This window comes from Syngnathoides biaculeatus, chromosome 4, assembly GCF_019802595.1.
Source record: "Syngnathoides biaculeatus isolate LvHL_M chromosome 4, ASM1980259v1, whole genome shotgun sequence".
Taxonomy (NCBI): domain Eukaryota; kingdom Metazoa; phylum Chordata; class Actinopteri; order Syngnathiformes; family Syngnathidae; genus Syngnathoides; species Syngnathoides biaculeatus.
The window spans coordinates 3531157-3540254 of NC_084643.1; the positions used below are offsets into that span (position 1 = coordinate 3531157).

Sequence of the window (9098 nt, forward strand, 5' to 3'; positions counted from 1 at the left end):
ACAGGAAAGACAGTCTAAAAAGGTCCCTGTGCAGCGAGGGCCCAAGGTAGGTTTTCTTTGGCCCTCTGCTCGCATACCTTGCACGTTTTTCCAGTTTTCTCAACTACGCCTCGATGGTTTTTGAATTTGCAGATTGCTCAACGGTTCCGCTTTCAATTCCGGCACTGGAAGCTTCGTCTTTTCTCTCTATTGTGTTTGTCTTTGTCCCTAAACCTAGATTTTTGGCACGAGTCCCATTTGCCTGCCGCTAGCCCCCCCCCCCCACACCTTCTTCGCCCAACTGTTGATGCGCAATCTCTCCAAAAGGCTCAGAGAATGAAGGTGCTCAAATGTTATCGCACCTGACTCAGTATGTGTGTGTGAATGAGGTCAGTTGGGGGTGGGGGTAAGGGTAGGGGGGCACAGCAGTGACAAGGCTTCATATGTTAATATGCTGCACATGTGGCTCGGGCACGGGAGGGCTGCGGTGGTCGGAATGACCCCCTACCCGTTTCCACCCCATCCCATTCAAGCCCAATGAATGCGGCTCTCCATTCACGCTGCTTTCACAGTGGAGGGGGGTCAGGATGGAGCAGGAGGCGGAGGAGGGACGGGGGTCTCGGAGGGAGAGAGGTAGTCTTTCTCTTTTGGCTGGCCCAGAGAGAAGGGAAAAACAATTGGTGTGCAAATGGATGCCTCTCCTTATTCCTGGTTGACTCCCTCCTCCCCCTCGTTCCCTCCTCCGAGAGTCTACGGGACATTTGGAAAGAACAGCGCGCCGGGCGGAGAATGGGGCTATTGCCTGGGAATCTGCGTGAAATCAGAAGAAATAAAAAGTAGAGGGTGTATCCTGTGGGTGTGTGTTTATACTGTTTATGTATATTTCGGGGCGCTCACCCTCGTCCGTGTGGTAGCTGGCCTGTCAAAGGAGAAAGGCCCCCAGTGTCCTCTGTAATTTTCATAGGTCAGAACTGACAATGGCCACTTTGATAGGGAAGCTGTGGAGATGTAAATCAGCCAAAGGAGGGGGACAAAACAACTGTCCTCCCACTGGGCCCCAAACGCTCCCCCCCCCCCCCAAAAAAAAGAGGGGGAATTTAGATTTAAAAGAGTGAGGGCACAAGAGAAGAGAAAGACAAGCCTTCGGCCTCAAGTTTGAGGAGCGGCGGAGGTTGCGCTGTTAAATGAAACTATTTTAAGCAGTCGGCCTCTTTCCTGGGAAAGTTTTGGAGCATCTTCTCCGTCGCCTGGCACCTGGAACGGGTCGCCGAGAGGCGGCACAATGGCACCGAGCTCGGCGGGTCGTCACAGCGCCGTCGCCGCTCGGCAGCGAACGTGGACACGCTCCCGGCCTTTCTTAATCCCATCACGGCCGCGGCCCTGAGGCTGAAAAGACCCTCTGGAGAGGCGGAGAAAGCCCCCAGCAGTCACTTTTAGAATATGCCTGTGCAGCATATGCAAATACAAACCATGGAAAAAGTGCCAAAGAATGAAGACAAAGATGCGTATTTGACCATCTTGCCAGAAAAAGGGAACAGGTCTTAGCAAAATTTACTGCAAGGATTTGAGGATTGAAAATTAAAATCACAAAGATGCCACTGAAGTGGATGCGTTGTCTGTGAACGTCACAGTGGCGGGGCCTTGAATGCACCCTTAAGAAAAGAAAATATGAGGAAGATCATAGAACTCACGTTCACATCCTCAGGGACAAATATCTTTCCCACTTAAGGGCTGAAGACACAGGAGTGAACTTTTTGCAAACCTAGATCCATTAATGGTTCTGGTCACTGAGTTTGGTATGTGTAGAGGGTTTTTTTTTTTTTTTTTTTTTGCGTGAGAGCTGCAGGGCTGCGCGATGCCTCCGAGTGTGAATGAGCAGCGAGGCGGTCAGGCAGACAGACAGTGGTCAGAGATAAGCACATGAAAGCCTCGGGGACGGCTGGCGGGAGAGAGATTGATCCGTCAAAGTCCGCAGACAACCTGGGTGACATTTGATGCCAAAGTCATGAAAAAAAAAAAACATAGTTCCTGTTTCAAAATTTGACGCTCTTTTAGTCTGCCAATAATCACAATTCCAAAATCGAGGCAGTTTACTCAACAATCAAACTCTTCGATTACCGTTTGCAAAACTTTTGTACTGTCGAGGAATTCAGAATTAAGCAGAACTTTTGTTTGGCCACTGCTGTAATTAATTTGTGGCTGCAAGTTGTGATTTTCTGCATCCCTGATGCAGTTCGTCTCGTCAGGTGAAATATTTTTGTGGTTGTAACCAATGAAATGTTGGAAATTTTAGGAGTCATCATAGAAAGACAAAATTCGGCAGTCGTTGATTTGTGCTTAAAATGTGCTATTCACATGCTACACATGATCAAATGTGTACTTTTTTTTTTCATTTACGACATGATATCGAGATGCTATCAAGAAGAGGACAAAAGCCGTTTCGACAGGATGACGGGCACACCTGGACTTAAAATTCCGACGTACTACCGTTGTACCTGATCGTTGTTTGGACGCAGCAGGTTCCAAACAGCCGGGAGCCTTTCCTGGCATTTCATGGACGTCTGACGAAAAGTTGACATTTTCTTGGCAAACCCTTCATCACGTAAATAGGAAACAATTTTTACCCCTGGCACAAACGTGCATAAAAGGTTTCTTTATTAAAGTCATTTGTGAAAGTTTCGCTTGCGGGATTATCTGTTCCCATTTCCACAAATTGTCATGGTCCTGCCGGTCCCAGCCCTGGCTGTCCAGGTCCCCTACACACCTGCGTTGATTAGGAGGCGCACTCCTGCGCCTCATCGGTGATAATGAACCCCAGTACTCATAGGACCCAGCGGACGGTCTAGTTTTGCCAGATCGTTGCCATCTGTACCTCGTTCCAGCACTTCCTTGTTCCTGATCCTGAATCCCGGTGTATCGACCTCTGCCTGTCCTCCGACCAACCCAGTAAGATCAACGTCCTTGATACTGCTGCTCTCTCCGACTGACCTCCCGGCTTACGACCTTGGAACGAATAAAGATTTTCCTTTAACTGCCTTCCTACTTACTGAGTCGTACATTTGGGTCCAACCTAAACTTCTGGTTATGACACAAATCATTGAAGACCTGCGATCCTTTTGGTACAGTTTCAATGCAGTTGGTAGCAGGATGTTAAACAAAGCACGGCAAGGAATATTTATTTGGGACGATGACAACGAAAAGATAAAAGTATCTGGTAGTTTTGCTTTGCTGTCTCTTACAACGCAGAGGCAAAGCGAATCCGGCCGATGCGGTGTAGGACGGCGGTTTCGTGGCCCTCTTGTATTGTGACCCCGACACACGAAAACACAGACCCCTCTGTTCCCGATATCTGAAGAAGTGCAGCAAGGAAACGACGGCACGAAAGTAGGAGCCATGAAGAAATGTCTTCGTGTCAGACGGCCGATAAACAGCCGACTTGGAGTGGTCCGAACAAAGACGAGGGCCGGTCTATGAAACCTGCTGTAAGGACTGATTCCCCCCCCCCCCCCCCACTTGCATCTTGTTAGAAAGGACGCATTCTTCCACTGCGCCTGAAATTGACCCCCCCCCCCCGACTCCTTTCTCCCCTGGCTCTCCTTTTCAGTATTTTCCCTGCAGTATAATTAGAATTATGTCTCTGGGACTTATATAAATGTGAAGCTAAACATACTGCGTGATTGCTGACATCTGACGAAATGTATATGACAGGGCTGCAGGTTATGTCCCCCATTGACCTCTTCCATCTATTTTCTTCTTCATCTCTTATCATTTCATCCGCGCTTTAAGTCTCTTCAACACCACAAATTATTCTCTGGTGGGCGCAGGTCAGCGTGACGCCACGCCGACTCGCTCGGTCGTCATTTTTTTTGTCCTCCAGTCCTTCAGCTGGCACATTGGCAAGGGACGCAGCTGTGGCTTCGTGCCCGCTCTGCTCACCACAGGGCAGTTTGTTGGTGCGGCACACTGTTTGTCTTGGTTCGCATTTGCGACGCCGAGCGACGGACGACTCCGTCGGGCTGGAGAGTTATTTCGCAGGCATGTTGGGTGTGTCGCCTCATATTATGTCACAGTTTCGCCATGGCACGTCAAAACGTAGAAGTAGTTCGCCGCGCTGTCGGAGGTGGCATTAACGCAAGGACTTTTAGTGTCACGTGTCTACAGGGAGTGCCTCGCACATGAAAGGCCGAACCTGTCAGACAACTGCCAAGACCAACGAGACAACAACTGGAGGTGCAACAAATGTAGGCCAACGTCGGCGTGAGATGATCCGCTCTCACGGCGAGAGATGTGCGACGTTGGCGCTTGGCCGCCGCCAAAGGCGCGGCAGTGGCGGCCGGTCCACCTGCGGTCCAGGGAAATGTGACCTCGCTGAACGCTGGCCACGTTGACTCATTGACACCTGTGTTGCCGATGACCTCTGACCTGTCAGTCTGAGCTGTGTTGTTCGTCCCTCATGCGTCCTAATCTCGCTGTTGATCAAACGACCTGTTGCCTGCGGGTCACTTAGGGGAAGTCCTTCTGGTTCTTCCTGTGTTGAGGTCAGATTTCTACTGTTTTGACTGAAGGAATTTGAGACCGTCTCAGAGCACGTTATCTATGATAATCTGTACAGAAAATGGCTGGATGCAATTCTGTCTGCTTGTTGATGATAATGTAGTCACTGTTGTAAAATTGACAGTTTTTGTGTTCTTAACGTGGTTAAGAAGTTGCGGGTGACAATTTTTAAACAGAGCCATCCAAAGATGATTAACAGTGATATGGAATCGAAACAGTTGTGGTCAGTCATTCATTCCTTGTGAGCATTCTCATGTTTATTTGGGCATTTTGATGGTGTCTTTAAACGTTCCTTTTTTACCGAATGAAAGGAGGGGTCGGGTGTAGTGTCACAGTTGAAAATATTAGCCGAAGACAAAACGGCACTGGATTCAAAACTAAAATGACACGTTCTGAGTTATATTTATCAATTCAAATGGTGTATCGCATCTATATCATTTCAGCAAAATGGAAGTTATGGTTTGTAATGCGATTCTAGAGGTAGCAAGAGGAATTTTCAAATTTTGGAAATTTGATTATGAAATTTGAATTCTTTTAGGATTTACTCTCATCCACACGGGGCCAATATTATGAATATAGATCCAAATATATGCATAAACATCAGTTTCACACCAAACAGCTAAAGCACTCATTTCAATTGTTTGATTTCATGGCGCTAACCTAATTTTTACACATAGTCCACAAATTTTTAATAGGGTTGAGGGCAGGGCTTTGGGAAGGCCATCTCAGAATTAATTTTTTTAAAAAAGATTTTTATTTTTTTTAACCTAAATTAGTTTTACTACGTGTTTGAAATCTTTGTCCTGTTGGAGTTTCAGCTGTCGATGAGAGGTGACCTGAATTATTCATTATTCGTTATTCCAGTGCATCAGTTGGACCGGTGGCAAACTACTTCCAGCTCATGACGCTACTACAGCTGTGCTTAACAATTCCTAAACTGTTCCAAGGTTTAAAAACCCAAACCCCTCCAATCACGTCTGTCGTCATGGTAGCCACGTATCTCAGACGTTGTCCCGTCAGACCCTAAAACTCTTGTCCAGGTGGCATTCTGGGTTGTCCTTGTGGACAGCTGCAAATTTCTGCTTTTTGGGGATTTTTGGAGTAGATTCTTGTTCACTTTGTTTCTTGGACTTTCCCACTGTTCTGATTGAATATGTGAAATAAGTGCTGTCAAAAACATGCTGGCAAAGACAAACGACCATCTGAAGTCAATCATCTTCCCTAACAGCAAACTAATGTGGTCTGTCTTGTTAAAAGCCGATCTGTCAAGTTCATAGGCCATCGGCGACCTTCAGCACTACCTTGTTGTGGACAAATCCCAAATAAATGAAAATGCGTGGACCCAATTTTGGTCTTAAAACTAATTGAAAATGTATGTTGTATGAAATCTGAATCAATATGACAGTCATGCCTATGATGAGTGCTATGTGCATTCATATAGGTTCTATCCAAAATTATAAGCATATTTTAAGTGATCTGCTAAAATAAGCATGTAGAGAATTGATTTAATTGGCGACCAGGACACGTTAGCGAAATCGACATCGATCGAATGGACGAAGCCGTTCAATCGGAAAACTTGAGAAAACCTAATGAACTTTGCGACAACCGCTAAGCTTCAAAGTTGTTGTGGCTGCAAAGGATGAACCAGCAATTTATTTTCCTTAATATTTTGTGGATGCAGGTGTTTTTTAATCGATCAGATTTGATGTTGGGAGATAATGACCTTTGGTGACATATCCCAGTATTTTATGCCTTACTCCTGATTCATTCAGGACTGTTTACTTATTTACAGTATTTTGGTTAAGGGGGACACCACAATCAGGAAACATTCATTACAGCATCAATAGCAGCTAGTTGATTGACACGTCGACGTTTTTTCAAGTCTCAAGACAGACAATTTTCCAGTAATTTTCAGCGTGCTCTTTCACACTCGCCGCCTCGATTGAACATTTGCCTCAAAAGAAGTTATCGTACCACTCGCGCAAAGCCGCACCTCTCAACTCGACGCTGCAAAGTTTACAGTTTCGCAGTCAAAATGTAAATCCCTGGCAAACGTTTGCTGTAGGAGGAAGTGCGACTGAAATCCAAACAGGGCGCCGCTTGGCACAGACGCCATCGTAATGTCTGCGGGACGGAATGGATTAGTTGAAGGAATGTTGTAGCCGTGCCACAATCACACATACGCGTACGGCTTTTGGTCTCGACATATCTAAAAAAGGACAGAATCAACCATTTGCCTTAAGAGCGGGTTTGTTAGGATGGACTAAAACACAGTAGGAGAATTATTTTAAGCAAGTTCATAAGCCCGACGTCACGTGAGGGGAAGGAGACGGCTCGCCGACCTGCATTGGACAGCGCCGTGCAGCAAATGCGCGGTCGGAAGCTGTCCCTCGTCCCTCATTTCCATCTCATCCCCCCTTTCTGACTGCATCTTTCCTTCCCATCAGCCATTACTTAAGGCCAGGAATGGAACTAATGCAAGGATGTACCAAGGACAATGCACACCAGGGGAAACGGAGAACGTGAAAGTAAGATTTTTTTTTTTTCCCTCCCTCCTATAATTGTCATATATAGAAGAACGTCATGTGCACTTATGCGTGCTGTACTTTGAGGAGGTGCCCTTTATGCGCATAGATTTTCAGATGATGTTGGGAAAGAATCAATGCCAAACATCCAGTACCAGGAATGCAAGTCCGTTGGAGGAAATCTGCAGTTAGATAGTATTGGGAAATAGATTTTCCTAAGACGACCCCCCCGCTCCCCGTCCCTACTCCGCAGGCCTTGTCTTCAATATTCGCTCATTACTTCACCGTCAGGGATGGAGGCTGAGAAAAGTGTGAATCCAAGTGCGCATCTGTGCATGCTTGATTCCTTTCAAGTGTTTTTGTTTGCCTCCAGGTGTTCCTCCTCCGAAAGGTGTGCAATGCCCTGCCCTCGTTTAACACCAGCGGTAGCTTTCTCCCCCCCCCCCCCCAAAATTCCATACCTGGACAGATGTGTGTAAATGGAGAGACACACACGCACACATTTCTCATGTCTGATCCCCTTGGGAATCGGTGGGGAGACGTGAGGTCTGCCATTGGCGCGGACTTCCGCCTTATTCCCTCCAACAACTGTTCTTCATCTTGCCTCCTTCACAATTGTCTCTTCTCAGTCTCCTCGTCTTCCCCGCTTTCCTCCTCCGTGATTCCTCTTGGCATCGCTATCTTTCCTGTCCTTTACTCATTTTTCTCACCCTCTCTTTCACTGCATCTGTTCACTCCTCCCCCAGACCTTTCTATCTTCTCCCTCACTCCCTCTTTTCTCCTCCTGTCCTTCTCTGACTCTCTCCATCTCCCTCTCGGTGTCTGTAATTCTTCCAGCGTCTCTCGCTGGCTTCACTCTGCAACAATAAATTACACACAAACTCATTGTACATCTCTTTGTTCTCCCCAGCAGATAATTCAATTCATTTGAGCCAGGCTCAGCATTCTTGAATGATGAAGGTATTGACGTCACAATCAAACAGGGCGATGCATTAAACCGCTACCGGCGACCTGCGCTCAATGCACTCCGCCACCGCATACTTTACCGGTTTTAATTTACTTTGACCAGTTCTTGTCTCTATTCTGACTGCAAACTGGAATACGGTCGCATGAGTCCAATTTCTGTCAACCAGGACTGTTTCCCCCCTTTTTCAATACTCACCAGTTTCCATTTCGAAAGGTAAACAAGAGAGGTGTTTGACACCTCTAGTTGATTAGAGTGCAGAACGACTGATAATTATTTTGGACACAATGCCTAAACAATACATGGAACGGACTGAGTAAATAAGAACAGACGAGGACACCAGGATAAGTTAAGAGCTCATCTTAGTGGCCTGGAGGCGAACAAGTCGGTGACCTGATGGCGACCGGAGTCTCGGCAACATTTTCTGGAGACTGGTCCTGTTGCAAGGGACTCGTGGGATATTCAAGCGTTCCGTTCCTTCTGAGACCTTCTCAGAGACTTTTTCAAGTATCAAGCAGGTCTCGGCGACGTCACGGAGACTAAAATACGACTGCATGCACATGAGCTGGTGAGTGCACTGCAAAGAGCGTCAGGTTCCAGGGTGGCGCGCGTATTTGCAAATTCAACAGCAAAAGAAAAGAATACTTAGGTCACTAATAATTTTGAAGCTGGGCAATCATAGGAAAACAAATAAAACTAAAAAATTACGGTTTTTTGGATAGAAACTAAGATTATTAATTTATTCCAACATTTGCTTCAAATACTGAATTTTTTAATAACTGCAGGAAAAACTGAAATCCTTGCGTGTTGTTTACATACTTGGCCAGTAAAGCTGATTCCGATTTGCCCACCTGAAAATTGTAAATGGTTTCACCTGAATCGGGAGTTGTTACAAATCCTGCGCGTCTGCATGAATAAATTATATGGGGAAACTCATGTCTCGCTCTCTGAGGGTGATCAGTCGATATTAAGTTTCCATTGACGTATTTGAAAACACACAAACACACAGATAGATATGGACACCTTGGCCAGAGATCTCTTCCTCTCTCTCTCTCTCTCTCTCTCTCTCTCTCTCT

At 46.3% G+C, this 9098-nt stretch overlaps 1 long non-coding RNA gene across 1 annotated transcript in view; it reads left to right on the plus strand.

The window, feature by feature from the left end:
- Positions 1–7493, plus strand: part of LOC133499681 (uncharacterized) — a 28251-nt gene extending 20758 nt beyond the window's left edge. The window contains exons 4-5 of the long non-coding RNA XR_009794715.1: positions 6981–7061; positions 7432–7493. This is a non-coding gene — a long non-coding RNA (uncharacterized LOC133499681). The remainder of the gene's footprint in view (positions 1–6980; positions 7062–7431) is intronic.
- Positions 7494–9098: the final 1605 nt, after the last annotated feature.